Source organism: Myotis myotis, unplaced genomic scaffold (genome assembly GCF_014108235.1).
Source record: "Myotis myotis isolate mMyoMyo1 unplaced genomic scaffold, mMyoMyo1.p scaffold_m19_p_2, whole genome shotgun sequence".
NCBI lineage: Eukaryota > Metazoa > Chordata > Mammalia > Chiroptera > Vespertilionidae > Myotis > Myotis myotis.
This window is the reverse complement of record NW_023416324.1, coordinates 110,211,963-110,226,589: the sequence shown is the minus strand read 5'-3', so window position 1 is coordinate 110,226,589 and position 14,627 is coordinate 110,211,963. Positions and strand designations below refer to the sequence as shown.

The 14,627-nt window shown below is 37.8% G+C and overlaps 1 protein-coding gene across 4 annotated transcripts in view; it reads right to left on the bottom strand.

The window, feature by feature from the left end:
- Nucleotides 1-12,945, bottom strand: part of AGTR1 (angiotensin II receptor type 1) — a 57,293-nt gene extending 44,348 nt beyond the window's left edge. Inside the window, exons 1-2 of one of the 4 annotated variants that reach the window (XR_004974311.1) lie at nt 12,577-12,945; nt 2,080-2,164 (exon numbers count right to left, since the gene is read on the bottom strand). The gene's annotated coding sequence lies outside the window, so the exon portion shown is untranslated. Of the gene's footprint in view, nt 1-2,079; nt 2,165-12,407; nt 12,471-12,576 lie in introns of those variants that run through there. The other 3 variants (XM_036351797.1, XM_036351798.1, XM_036351799.1) reach the window with 3 other exon arrangements.
- Nucleotides 12,946-14,627: the final 1,682 nt, after the last annotated feature.

Sequence of the window (14,627 nt, the reverse complement as noted above, 5' to 3'; positions counted from 1 at the left end):
TTTATTATAAATAATTAATATTTAAATTAAAATAGCCATAGTGGCAAATAGCAACCATATTGAACAGTGCAGGTCTATAGGTGTTAAGCCACTGAATATGGTCTTTTTTCTTTTAACTATCCTAATCAGGTTTCCCCCATTTTCATAAGTAGATTTCAACCAAAATTCTTTTGGTCCTATAAAACAAGGTTTAAAATACTGTTTACACATTACTGGTTTAAATCAATAAGAGATCAGAGTTCTGTGGTTGTCAGTTGGTTAAAGGGACATTACAAAGTTCAGGAGGTCCTTCTGAAAATACCTTTTGTATTTCAATATAATGCCCATGGGCAGGGATGGGGCCTTGAAGATCATCTCACAGGAAACCGAAGGTAAAATTGCTATAGTTAGTGGCAGAATTGGTATAGCATCGATTTAAAAAAATATTTTTATTGATTTCAGAGAGGAAGGTAGAGGAAGAGAGAAATAGAAACATCAATGATGAGAGAGAACCATTGATTGCCTACTTCCCCCATCCCCCCTACTGGGGATCAAACTCACAACCCAGGCATGTGCCCTGACCAGGAATCGAACCATGACTTCCTGGTTCATAGGTTGATGCTCAACCACTGAGCCACCCACATGGGGCAGCATCGATTTTTTAACTAACAAAATATAACCTAGAATTAAGCATGTTTTGCTTATTTGTCTCAAACTTAAAAATTTGAAAAAAGCTTTACATTTTACATAATGTTTTCCTCAATGTTTTGCTACTTGTAAGCAAAATGTAATTGTGAATGTTAGAGACTGAGGGCTTCCAACATGCAAAAGGGCGGCTGGTCCCAGCCTCCTTTCCAGGCATCACTGTCCTACTTCTTCCATGGCAAGGCAGATGGGCTGTTAGGGACCAAGAGCTCGTTCTATTAAGTACTCTTAGGAGGTAAAATAAAGCTTCATGCCTTCCTAACTAGGACATATATTTTAAACACTTTCTCCAGAGTTGAATTTTTGCTGAAAATATGCAGTGTAGCTTCCTAGGCTTAACCACACCAAAAAAAAAAAAAAAAAAAAAAAAAAGCCCTAAAGATTTCCAGCAACAGAACTCTGTGGAATGTTGCTATTTTTATCGCCAAGATTAAAGCAGTCCTAAATAGTTTCCTAACACCACCATGGAGTGCCCTTCAGCAAGCATTTCCTACTTGCCAATCCAGCAAATAATAGAGTCCAGGGAAGTTTGTCAACCTTCCCACCACCCATCCTAGCTACCTTCTACTTTGATTAGGTGCAATCACACATAATCAGAAGGGGGAAACTACTCTTTTCATTCGCCCTAGAGGGATTAGGGAGTGTCGCCCCTGTTATTTGGAAAGCTGAGGGCTTGTTCTTTGAGCTGAGTTTTTATCAGGAAAATAAATATTGCAAGCTGGGTAAATTCAGGAGTTTTATTTGTATGAAACCCATTTGACAGGAGTTGGGCCAACAAAGGTTCTGAGTGTGATGCCCTGTTACTCTAGGGACTCCTGCCTACCAGGGCCTTAGCCAGCATGGGCATTAAAGAGAGCCTCTATCTCCAACCTCATAGTGCCATTTTCCCTATTTCTTAATGGAGTAAGGGAGACTTTGTAAGAATGAGACTGAGGCATGTGGCTTTTCAGAAGGTGAACAGATCAAATTTTAAGGTTTATGTGCTTCTGGAAGTCAATGCTGGGGCATCTCTAATGACAATTCTCCCATCTTGCGGCAGTGAGGGCGCACAGCATTCTCCTGGTTCTTCCAAAGCCCAGAGCTGTGCTGCATGGAAAGCCATCACCCACTCGGAGGGCAGTCCCTGTCACAAAGGACTGCAGATCTTTCACATGGTTTAACATCAGTTTATACCTGGATATCCTGGTAACTCTGACACCATTTGCACTTAAACTCCTCTGAGTATATACGTGTTCTTAAGCTGTCTACTAGAAGGAATAGGTAAGACTGGAATTTCTTTCTTCTTCTGTTTCTGTCACTGGACAGGGATTTGTGTGGCTTCTTGTGCTACCTCTACTGCTGATGTGTTACAGAAAACTCCTAGCAGATACAGTGCTACAGGTGGAAGGTATTTACCTGGGCACAGAGCTTCTGTGATGGCTTCAGTGACTTACTCAGATAAAGGCCCAGCCATTTTACAGCAATTTATGATATACCAGATCTGGAAAAAAAATTAGTGAGATTCACTAAATATCGTCAGATTTATTTTGTAATTTACAGAGCAAGCATTAACACTACATTTTATGAGTGGTTTTGGAGGGAATGAAGTCATCTGGTCCCCACTGAGGACATCTTTTTATACAGAATCAGGCTGCACTGAATGGCTACCCTGTCGTGGGAATCTCATCCTCTGCTTCTGCTCCACATCCGCCCCAGCCCTAGTAGACACACACTAGAGAATAAGAAGTAGGCTATTTTAATGTTAAATAGTGCAGTTTTATTCTAAGACATTTCTGTAGACATAACTACTAAATATAAGAAATATACCACCAAATATAAGTGTGGTTATCACTGGATGGTGGCACTTAAATCGGTTCAATGTTTTATACAAATAATGCACATGCATTATTGAAATGTAAGAAAATAGATTAAAATAAAAATAAGAAATGAATGATCACAATTCCACAAAACAAAAATAGCTATTTAAAAAAATATAATAGATTAGATTTTTACTTGTGAATCTAGTTAAACTTTGATAAATACTTATTTTTAATACAAAGCTTATAGTGTTATTGAACCATAACTTAAACAATATTTTAAAAGATCTTTGTTTTTGTAGTTCATAGAATATATGCATGTGAGATAAATGTAAAGTTACAGATGAGTATACTTTAAAAGTACATGTCTCCTAGCCCTCTCCAATTGTCTCTCTGGATCCACTTCCCAGAGCTACTTCCTACTAATAGTTTCTTATGTATCCTTTTAGGACTTTTAGAAAATATATTTACATGCATATAAATGTGTATATCCACATTTTTTTTTAAACTCTACACATCATATTAACATTTTACTATCCTACTCTTTGCTTTATTATTTTTAACTTAACAATATGGCTAGAAGAACTTTCAACATCAGTGTATGTAAATCTGCCTCATTCGGGTTTTTTATTTTATTCTTCACCTGAGGATATTTTTTTCCATTGATCTTTAGAGAGAGAGTGGAAGTGAGGGAGAAGGGATGGGGGAGAGCGAGAGAAACACTGATGTGAGAGAGATACATCAAATGGTTGCCTCCCACACTCACCCTGACCAAGGCCAGGGATCGAACCTGCAACTGAGGTACATGCGCTTGACAGGGAATTGAACCTGTGACCCTTCAGTCCTTGGACTGATGCTCTAACCACTAAGCAAACAAGCCAGGGCTGCCTCCTTCATTTTGAGGACTGTACTGTATTATATTCATTGCACTGATAACATAACTTATTTATTAACCAATCCACTATAAATGGACTTAAGGTTTGTTTGATTTTTTTCTTTTCAGTTTCCCTTTTTGGCTGCTTAAAAAATTGCCTCAATAATGATATTTATACATATGCATTTTTATATTTATTTGAATATATCAGTAACATAAGTTTAAAACATAATTATTGAAGAAAATTGTTTGTATTCTCTAAGTTTTAAAAGATATTTACAAAATGTCTTCTATAAAAATTATACCAATTAATGATACCAAAAATCTGGTCTTTAACAAATCTTAAATTTTTTTCTCTGTTGGATAAGTAAAAAGTATGTATTTTCTTTGATTTTCATTTCTTTAGTTACGAAAGAGGCTGTGATTCTTTTTGCTTTCTTGGTTTAGATAGTTATTCTTCTACAAGTTTGCCAGTCATGGCTTTTGCTCATTTTTTTTCAGGTTGGTTATTCATTGTTTCTTATTTTAAAGAGCTTATGTTATATTAAGAAAACTGGCATTTTATATGCCGTGTGTGGCAAATTGCTTTCCCAAGTTCCTGTTTATCTTTTTATTTTGTTTATGGTATTTTTTACTACACAGCCATTAAAATATATCTTTAGGTAGCCAAAAAAGCATTTACCAATGCTTTTCATTATGGACTTTGATATTTTTATGTAAGATATTTTTTAAGCTGAAGAGTTAATAAGAAAGATTGTGATTAGGTTACTTTTTTAAAACCATACACATCAACTTTACTAAAGCGTTGTACAGAAGAATTTTGGCTTTAGAAGGATCTATTTTTATCCCTATTTCTTGTTGGTTTTTTTGATAGCAAAAGAAATTTCCCATAAGATGACTTCTCCTATAAAATATCACTCCGGTGTGAATTCTGTGGAATCTTGTGAAGTTCTAGCGTACGTTAGGGGGGAAAATTAGAGATGGGTCAGATTTGTTATTCTTCAGAGAGTTCGTAGTGGTTGTCTAAGATCTAAAATCTAGAGTGGGTTAGAAAGAAAGTAATAGAAATTCTAAGACAAACAGAAAGTAAGAAATATAAAAGTAATAGAGGTTTATTATTGGAAATTTTGAAAGCACATAAAAATAAAAGGAAAGAAAAAAGTCACCTTTGATCTTAGTAGCTTTGATCTTAATAACCCTCACAAGCTTTTAAGATTTGTTATATATATTTCCTAGTCTTTGTTTTTTGTTCTACAAATATGTAGGCATTTAAAAATTATATAGGCAATTTTACTCACAAATCAGTGCCAATATACCTATATTGTTTTCATTAGAACACCAAAGACCTAAGAAAGACCTTATGGAACCTTGACTAGAATCTACCAAATACATATGCACACTGGATCACATTCAGGATTTGTTTTTATACACTACTTTATCCACTTATGATTACCTTTCTTTGCTATTAAATATTTTAAAATATATTATATATTAAATATATATTTATATAAATATATTATGGCTATACAGTATAATGTTCCATCATATGGCTTAACCTAATGGGAATTTTAAAAAATATAAATAGATTTGTGTTTCTCTCAGAAATATCTTCTGTTAACTTAGTACAGGGGTCCTCAAACTTTTTAAACAGGGGGCCAGTTCACTGTCCCTCAGACCGTTGGAGGGCCGGACTATAGTTTAAAAAAAAACTATGAACAAATTCCTATGAACACTGAACATATCTTATTTTGAAGTAAAAAAACAAAATGGGACCAAATACAATATTTGTATTTGCATGTGGCCTGCAGGCCTTAGTTTGAGGACCCCTGACTTAGTAGATCAGAGGCCAGGACAATTTCAGGAAATCACTACATAGCAATCATATCAGATTCATTTTCATTCCTGATAAGGTGGCAGCAATTAATTGTGTGACAGTTAAGGGCCGAGAGACATCATAGTATAACATCTTTAATGTGAAGTGACATCATTTGATTGGAAAGAGTTAGATTATTAAAGCTGAGGTAATGGAATATTCTTGTTCTAGGGGCAAACCACGTAGATTTAGAAGTTTGTACAACGCAATTGAATTGGATAGAAAGAATAATTTGGGTCTAAATGTGAAGAAAGTATATGTGATGATAAACTTATAAATGTATGAAGTTTATTAGAAGAAATGATAATGATATTTTTCCCATTTATTTAGAAAAAAAACTGGTGTATATTATATTCAGCCACAGTCACAAATATTTGAGCTTAGTGAGATGAGCAGGACTTTAAAGGGTCATAAGAGGATCACTGCATTGTGTCAGCACTAAGAGAACTGCCTGCTATGTGCAGGCTGTCTCCTGGACACTACTTCCCCTGGTTTTGACTTAACCAGTAACTTACAAGTTAGATGATTTACCATTAGTGCTGCCTGTACATCTAAAGTTCCAGATCCAAGCAGCTAGTGAAATTCTTTCTCCCAAGGATATGTCCCTTCATGACTGAGAAAATTGTGTCTGCTCAGTCCTGATGACATATCCCTCCTCTCAACTATGATCACAAGGAACCCAGACTCACCTCAGGCTTTTGAGCAACATCAATGATTACCTGTCAAAACAACAGACATCGGGCCAGATCTACTGACAGCTGTCAGAGAATTGACATGCCTGGGAGAAAGCATTCAGAAGCGGAAGCATTTGTGGAGTCACTGCCTTAAAATAAGTTAGCACTAGCTTGCAGACTGACTGGTTAGTAACTATATTCAACTACAGTTTTGTAAACAATTACTTGTATATAAGTGTTTACATTAAAAACTGAAAGAATGATATGTAATTTGAATTGGAATGAACAGTTTATGTATGTAAGGAATGACATGTTCAATTCAAGAGAGAACTTTTTTTCATACCGTCAAAACACCAAAAGGTAAAAACAGTAAACTTAAGTTATGAGAAAAGATAGAGATAACAAACCTTAAGTTTAAAATGGGCTGCCATAGTTTTAGTATTTATTTCCCAACTAAAGAAGGAATTTCTAGACTCCATTATTGTACTTAAATGTAAGATGACAGACAAATGTTACAACTAAAATGAAATAGATCTTCTTTTTCCCACGATGGAAACAGAACCTGACTTCACATCATAACTTTAAATAAATTCTCAAATAATTAGTTGGCTTAAAAAGCAGGCAGCCAAGTGTAGAATATACAGTGGGGGTGGCACCTAAGAGCACAGCAATCAGAATCCCTGTGTTTAAATATTGAATCTACTAGTTACTGCATTTGGGTGAGCTACTTATTTTCTTATTACTCAGAATGCAAATGTACAAAATGAGGATAAAGCAGTGGCTATTTCATAGAGATGTTGTGAGGATTAAATAAAAAATATTTAAAAAAGACTGAACACTGTGTTTGGCACATTACACATGCTAATGGCTTTCTTTAAAATGTTTATTTAAAAACCAAGAAAATAACCTCTAGGTCAGTGGTTCTCAACCTTCCTAATGCCGCGACCCTTTAATACAGTTTCTCATGTTGTGGTGACCCCCAACCATAAAATTATTTCATTGCTACTTCATAACTGTAATTTTGCTACTGTTATGAATTGTAATGTAAATATCTGATATGCAGAATGTATTTTCATTGTTACAAATTGAACATAATTAAAGCATAGTGATTAATCACAAAAACAATATGTAATTATATATGTGTTTTCCGATGGTCTTAGGTGACCCCTGTAAAAGGGTAGTTCGACCCCAAAGGGGTCGCGACCCACAGGTTGAGAACCGCTGCTCTAGGTGAACAAGTCATAGGTTGTTGTTGTGCTTCTCTAACTTAATGTGCATTTGAAGTACTTGGGGATCTTGTTAAAATTCAGATTTTTATTCAATGGGTGCAGGTGGGGTCTGAGATTCTGTGTCTTTAACAAGCCCCTAGGTGATGTCCATGATGCTGGTCTGAGGACCTTGACACCTGAGGCAATTGTGGATGGTTGCTCCCTAAACTGTGATTCAGTGGTTCTCAAAGAGGAAGAGGGGGAAGTGGCAGAAAGGAAATGCAGACATGTATTCAAGCTAAAATGCTCCCCAAGTGATTGTAATATATTTGCTTTACTTGTTCCCTAACACTTTTAGAACTATATCAATGTTTTATTCTTCTTCATTTCTCTTTTTCTTATTCTTTCCTCTACTTGCTCCTTGCCATTGCAGCTTAAGACTAAAGAATGGAATTAATATTGGTTCCCCAATTAGTAAGAATCATCAATTTTAAGTCATTAGCAGGATAATGCAGGATAATGTACTTAAATTAGATTAGAAAAATGGTTTCTAACATTTCTCTTCTAAAATACAGGGATCTAAAAAAAAGTATTTAACATTTTCTGTAGCTTTAGCAGAAAATAAAGAAACAACAAAGAGTAAGCAAGTGATTGTGGAGCACTTGGTAATAGAATACAAGGATATTTGGTCAACATATGACATGTGGTCCATACTGTCAAACGAGTCATAATCCCATGGGAGGGGAAGGCTGTTGTGGTTATCTTGGAAGTGACAGAATCAAACTATGTGACCACATGAAACATTCCACCTGGTCTGATAGGTGGACAGGAGGAGAGTTGTTTTTAAATGGCTTCCTACCCAGTGGTACTGAGATGATTAAAGAAACCCGTATCTAAATATGTACTTAGTGTGAACAACATTTTTCTAGGACAAAGATCATTTTTCTACTTTGGTGTGTCTTTAGGGCTTAATATCACTAGATTCACAGTATTCCCTCTGTAAGTATCTTCAATTGTTGATACTATAGTTGATACATTTCATAGATGAAATTCTTCATTTTCCAAGGTAGATAAGAGGACTTTGATTAATATGTAATGGGAAATATCTAAAGAAAGCTTAAAGAGCAAATTAGCAATCATAAACTCCCTTTAAGAGTGTATACCATATATGTAATTCTCTAATACCTTTACTCTGAAGTTAACCATTCAAAGTACTAAATACACTGATCTAAATAAGATTTTCACATCAGCTGATGAAGGAACAAAGCAATGTATCCTATCTAATAATAGACAAACATGGTAATTGACTGTACCTTCGCTATGCCTCCCATTGGCTAATCAGTGAGATATGCAAATTAACCTCCAACAAAGATGGCGGTTAATTTGCATATGTAGGCACGAAGCGGCGGAGTGAAGACTGAAGGTGGCTCCGGCCAGAGCGAAGGCCTGGGTCACTGGTGCCGGAGGAAAACCGGTGCCAGCAGTCAGGGGAAGGGAAGGCCTTTTGCACGAATCTTTTCATGCAACAGGCCTCTAGTATATGTATGAAATTAATTAGAAATCACATAAGAATTGACACAAACTAAATGATTATTAATTCCATGATTTAAAATTTTGCAGACATCTAGAATTGGGTCCTGAAATATGAAGGCAAATGAGATTATAAAGAACAAAGCATATACATTTCTTACCCATTTTCCAAACTTGTAAATGTTAGAAAATTAAACATGAGACTAGCAATACAATTTAAAGTATTCTTGGGTACAAGAATTGGCTGATTCTAGACATTTATTTCTGCTTAAGATATTTAGATGATACACCTATTTTAGAAACCAAAGAAAAAAAAGCTTCTAAATTGAGTTATAAGAATAATGTAAAATAAACAGTCCTACAGTGTTTATAGTATATAGTGAATTCTCTGTTAGTGAAATATTTTGAAAGACAATTTGGTTTTCATACACAAGGGAATTTTCCCCCCATGGACATCTACTGTGAAGAGAATAAAAATCAAATAGCAAAACTTTAATGTGAATACAACTAGAGCTAAGAGCAAGATTCACTTGTCATTTCCATGACTATTCTAAATATATACTGTTTTCTATTTCCAATCGTCAAATTTGCCACTTAAGTAATCACTAACTAATGACACAGCTAGCAAATTCATAGCTCTTTAGATTTTTTTTTTTTAGTGTGATTGAAACATATTTTAGAGCTTTAGTAGGATGATGGCACTCAGTTGCCACATTAGTTCAATATTACCTTAAATCCTTTTAGATACTCCTTGATTTAAGTTGGCTTATATATTAAGCCATCGAAGAGTTGATTTTTGGTAGGAGAAATTCATATCATAAATAAAATAGAACATATAAAGTAATAACTAAATTTAGACTGAAAATGAAATAAAATTTACTTTTGCTTATGGAAGTTTTATTAGACTTTGAATAAGCACCTAGTGAGAAGAAATACGAATCATGTAATTTGCTGACTTTAAGCAATTTTGAAAGAGAAGCCTATTCTGAAGAAGAAGAATGAGCACTTTCCAATGGCGATGGTTTTAAAAGTTGATTTGTAGAGTGAACAAGGGAGAAAAGCATTCCTAACCTGGCCTGGATACTTTGTCTAATGTTACTCTGGCTCTGATTTGTTTATTGCCACACTGTCTTCAAGACAGCTTTTTAATCCTCTCAACTCTTGGATTTACTTCAAACTTCTGAATAAAATTCTTAATTTGCTAACCTACATGGGAGACTCTCTGGCATTTTGAGTCATGAAGAATAGGAAAAGGACTAGGTACACGAATGAGCATGGAAAGAAGGACCGGGAGCCTGCACTGAGCAGCCCAAACACGAAAGTGTGATGGGACTTGATTGTTCCCTGTAGCAAATTTGAAAGCAAATACAGCAACTCTTAGGTGGCCGCTTGAAAAGAACAGTGAAAACACAGACAAAACCATAGGGGACATACATCATGCATTTAAACTATGAGTTTCAAATGGTATTTTATCTGGCCTTTGGGTAAGCAGCAAATTAAATTTCCTTAAATTATTTTCCCATGAGCATAGGGAAAATAATTAATCATAGTAAGAATAACAGTATATGCAGGAGCAAAACCCTCAAATCATGTACACGCATACAATTCTTACCTCAAACTAGAAAAACAGCCAAAATAAGAAAACCAAGCAATCCACAGTTCTGTCCTTTTTTGAACACTGAACCAGGCTCAAAAGTACAGAAAATATTTAAACTCAGTGCTCTCAGGATGGGGAGCACGGCCGAAGCAACAATGACTGGAAGACACTTTCTAACTCACAAAGAAGTTGAATCTTATTTGGCACCAGTGGAACCAATGGAAGAAACCAGTTTTCATCTGTGTTGGATGATGGAGCAGCTGATTCATTTCAAGGACAAAGAAGAGTTGAACCAGAAATCAAGGCCTCATGATGGGCACAAAGACCAATGATGTCAGACAAGAAGGGAGAGACAGAATAGACAACAAACATAACTCTAGTAATCACTTGCCTTTAGCAAATGTTGAGGCCTAGTGACTTGGGGCCACTCCAGAGTCTCAGGTCAGGTTATAGGAACTGCCAGCCATAAGTTGTGGGATGGACACAGAGCCAGCAAAGAAAGACCTACTGATTTTCCAGAGCAGGTAACTTATCAGGTGAGTTATTTTGACAGTTTTTAAAATGCCAAATATGGGCTAAAAGGGTAATTATTTTAGACTTATCGGTATCTTCAAACAATAAATAAGAAACAAAAGGAATCAAAGGCTTTTATTAGTGGAGGGAAACTTAAGTGCAGAGACTTGAGGTTCAAAGCTATGAAATATCACCCAGCTAGTTAAGTAGGAGTCTCTTCCCTGCTCCCGGGCTTCCCTGCCCTGCACTCTCTGCCAGGAAGGCGAGTGGCATCCAGAGCACCTGAGGAGGGATTACCCACAGGGCCTTTAGAGCTAGGGAAACACTACAGAGACCAGAGGAACAGGTGATTTCTTTTTTAGAGAAGATTGCAAGGGGTTACAGCTTATGTTAAGGGGAGCAAATGCCTTGGGCCCAGATCCCTCAGGTAATAACCACCAAGAGAGACATGTTGGGGATGAGGCACCTTCAGGAGGAGGTGCAAGTTGTTCTGCAAAGTTATAAACATGGAACAGCAAGGTGCCAGATTTTTTGCCTCCCTCACTGTTCCTTTCTCCTTCTGGAATGACACTAGAAATAAATGTAGCTAAGTCCTGAAAGTGATCCCAGGGGAAAGAGAGCACCCAGACTTTCACCAACAGGGAGGGCTACTGGGTGTGGTAGTGGGTTTTAATGTTTATGAGGCCATCAGCAAACCGAGATTTGGTAAAGACGTCCCACATGGATTTAATAGCCAGGACTCTAAAGCTGCCCAAAGACAAAGGGGCAGCAGGAGACAGTTTGGGAAAGACTTGCTGAGGTCTTCTGGACACCTCAGCAGGCTGGCACTGTGGAGAGATCAGGCTGGATGGTTAAGATAATTGGAGAGTGGAGCACTAAACAGGCAGGTGGAGTGGAGGAAAGGAGCCAGCAAGAACTGCTTCTAAAAGCCCGACTCAGTTACAAATGTGCATTGGCCTCTAGGCCAGTGGTTCTCAACCTTGGCTGCACATTAGAATCACCTGGGAATCTTTTTAAAATCCTGATTTCTGGGCCTCATCCTCCGGAAATTCTGTTTCTTTGTTACTAATGTTGTGGCCCCACCCCATAACAAAGAAACAGAATTTCCGGAGGATGAGGCCCAGAAATCAGGATTTTAAAAAGATTCCCAGGTGATTCTAATGTGCAGCCAAGGTTGAGAACCACTGGCCTCTAGCCATGGGGATTAAGGTGTGGAGACGCCCGGGCTTCTTCCTTCCCTAATTTGTTGAATCAAAGGGCACCTGAGGAAATCTGAAGGAGGGAGAGTTTACCCCAGGGTGGGCGGCGTACTGTGCCAAGGACCCGTCAGTAGGGTTTGCAGGGAGGCGGAAGGTAGATGAGCAGGGCATCTCCTGGGAAGCAGAGGGGAGTGTGGAGATCTCTGCAATTTCGCCTTAGAAGTAGCACAACTTTAAAATAAATGGACGCCCGGGGGAGTCATACCGCTTCCATTCAGGTCAGGGTTAAGAGACAGGAGTTAGCTAAAGCCTCCGGAAGAGAGTTTACTTGGTTTCATCCCATTTTTTCAGATTTCTCCCTTGTACTCGAAAGAGTTTGGTCAAATCGGAATGACATTTGGAGGGTAAGCAAGCAATCAAGCTCAAATTGTACCCTCTCAACCCAGACGCGCCTCTCACCTGATTTGGGGAAGGGTGGCCAGCTCGGGACGGGCGCGGACCCGAACTGTGTTCGCTCTGCTTGGTCCTCGGAGCCTCCCAGTCCAGCCCATAATTAGGACAACTGACAAGAAACTAACCACCTCCGCCCACCGCCCCCAAGCCCGGCCCGCAGTCCGCACCCACTCACCGGTGCCTGGGCCGCTGCGCGCACGTCGGGTCGAGAGCTGGCCGCTCTGGTGCGGTTATTCGCGCGCCGCCTTGGCGTCCGGGCTGTGAGCCCTACTCCGGGGTCCGTCGGGCTGCTCCGCACCGATCGCCGCCGCGGACCGGGTGGAACCGCTAGCCGCGCGCCTGCTCAGGCACCCTGTCTCCAATGATCGGGCCCTGGCTGACAGGAGCTGGAATCATCCGCGAAGAGGCAGCTCGGAGTTTATAGGGTGGGGCGTTGCTGCGAGTGGGTTCCTGGGGCGAGGCTCTGTTTTGCATTCCCTCCTCCTCCGCTCCGCCCCAGGAGACCCTCTCGGCCAACCCTCTTCCTCTCCAGCTGCTAACGGAAGCGGGATGATGCCACAGTCATTCCCAGTGTCACCTTTTAGATCTGGGCCCACCTGTCCTGGAACCCGCTTGGGGAGAGATTAAGAAAAGGAAGAGAGCTGGGGGTCCAGGAGCAGCCATTCACGCCAAGAGTAATGTTCTTCTACTTTTTTTTTTTTTTTAAACTTGGAAAACTTTTAAGGCTAAAGTAGGGAGTCCTTTTTCCTGTCACTCAAACTTGGGCTTTACTGTTGTGGATCACAGATGACCTCATAGATAAATTTCAGCTAAAGGGTGAATTTTTTTTCTCCTATTGGACATCCTATCAGAATTTCATTTTTTAAAAACATAAAAGTATAAAAAGCTATACTTTTTATAACAAAATATAACTCAATATTTATGGAAGAATTAATGTAAATTCTTTATAAACTCTTTACGAAAACAAAAGAGGAAGTATAATTTCCAACTCATGCTATCAGTCCAGTGTTACCCTGATACCCAAACTAGATATCAGGAAAAAGCTACAGGCAAATATTTCTTATGGATATAGATAAAATGAAAGCAGATAATTCAGTAACATAAAAAGGATTATATACTGTGACCAAGTGAGATTTACCGTAGGAATGCAAAATTATTTTACAAAAAATCAATTGATGTAATACACTGTTTCAATAGAACCAAAACAAAAACTACAGTATCATCTTAATACATAAGAACAAATATTTGACAAAATCCAACACCCTGTCACGATAAAAACACTCAACAAACTAGGTATAGAAAGAAACTCCCTCAGACTGTGAAATCTATCTATGAAAAACTTACTAACATCACCATGGTGAAAGATAAAGTTTCTGCATCTAAGATCAACAAGGCAACCATGTCAGCCCTGCACACTTTTATTCAACATTGTACTAGAGATTCCAGTCAGGGCAATTGGGCAAGAAAAAGAAATAAAAGGCTTCCAGATTAGAGAGGAAGTACAAGTATTTGCAAATGACATGATATTGTTTGTAGAAAAGCTATTATAACCAATGAACAAATTCATCAATGCTTTAAGATATAAGATCAGTATACAAAATCAGTTCTATTTCTATACACCAGCAATGAACATTCCAAAAGTGAGGTGAAGAAAAACTACATATACCATAAGTCAAAAGAATAAAATACTTAGCAATACATTTAACAAAAAGGGTGTAATTCTTGTATTCTAAAACCCAGAAAACATTGTTGAAAGATATTAAATTAGACCTACATGAATGAAATGACAGTCTATGTTCATGGATTGGAAGATAGTATTATTAAAACAGTAATAGCCCTAACCAGTTTGGCTCAGTGGATAGAGCGTTGGCCTGAGAACCAAGAGGTCCTGGGTTTGATTTCGGCCAAGGGTATGTACATTGGTTGTGGGCACATCCCCAGTAGGTAGCTGATCGATGTTTCTCTCTCATCAATGTTTCTAACACTCTATCCCTCTCCCTTCCTCTCTGTAAAAAATCAATAAAATATATTTTAAAAAGCACAGTAATAATCTGAAAATGATGTAGAGATTAAACACAATTCCTATCATAATCCCAACAAGAAGTTTTTGAAGAAATTAAGAATTCTAAAATTCATATGGAAGTGCAAAGATCCCAGAGTATCAAAAACAATCCTGGAAAAGAAGGACAAAATAGGAGAACTCACAATTCCTGATTTCAAAATTTA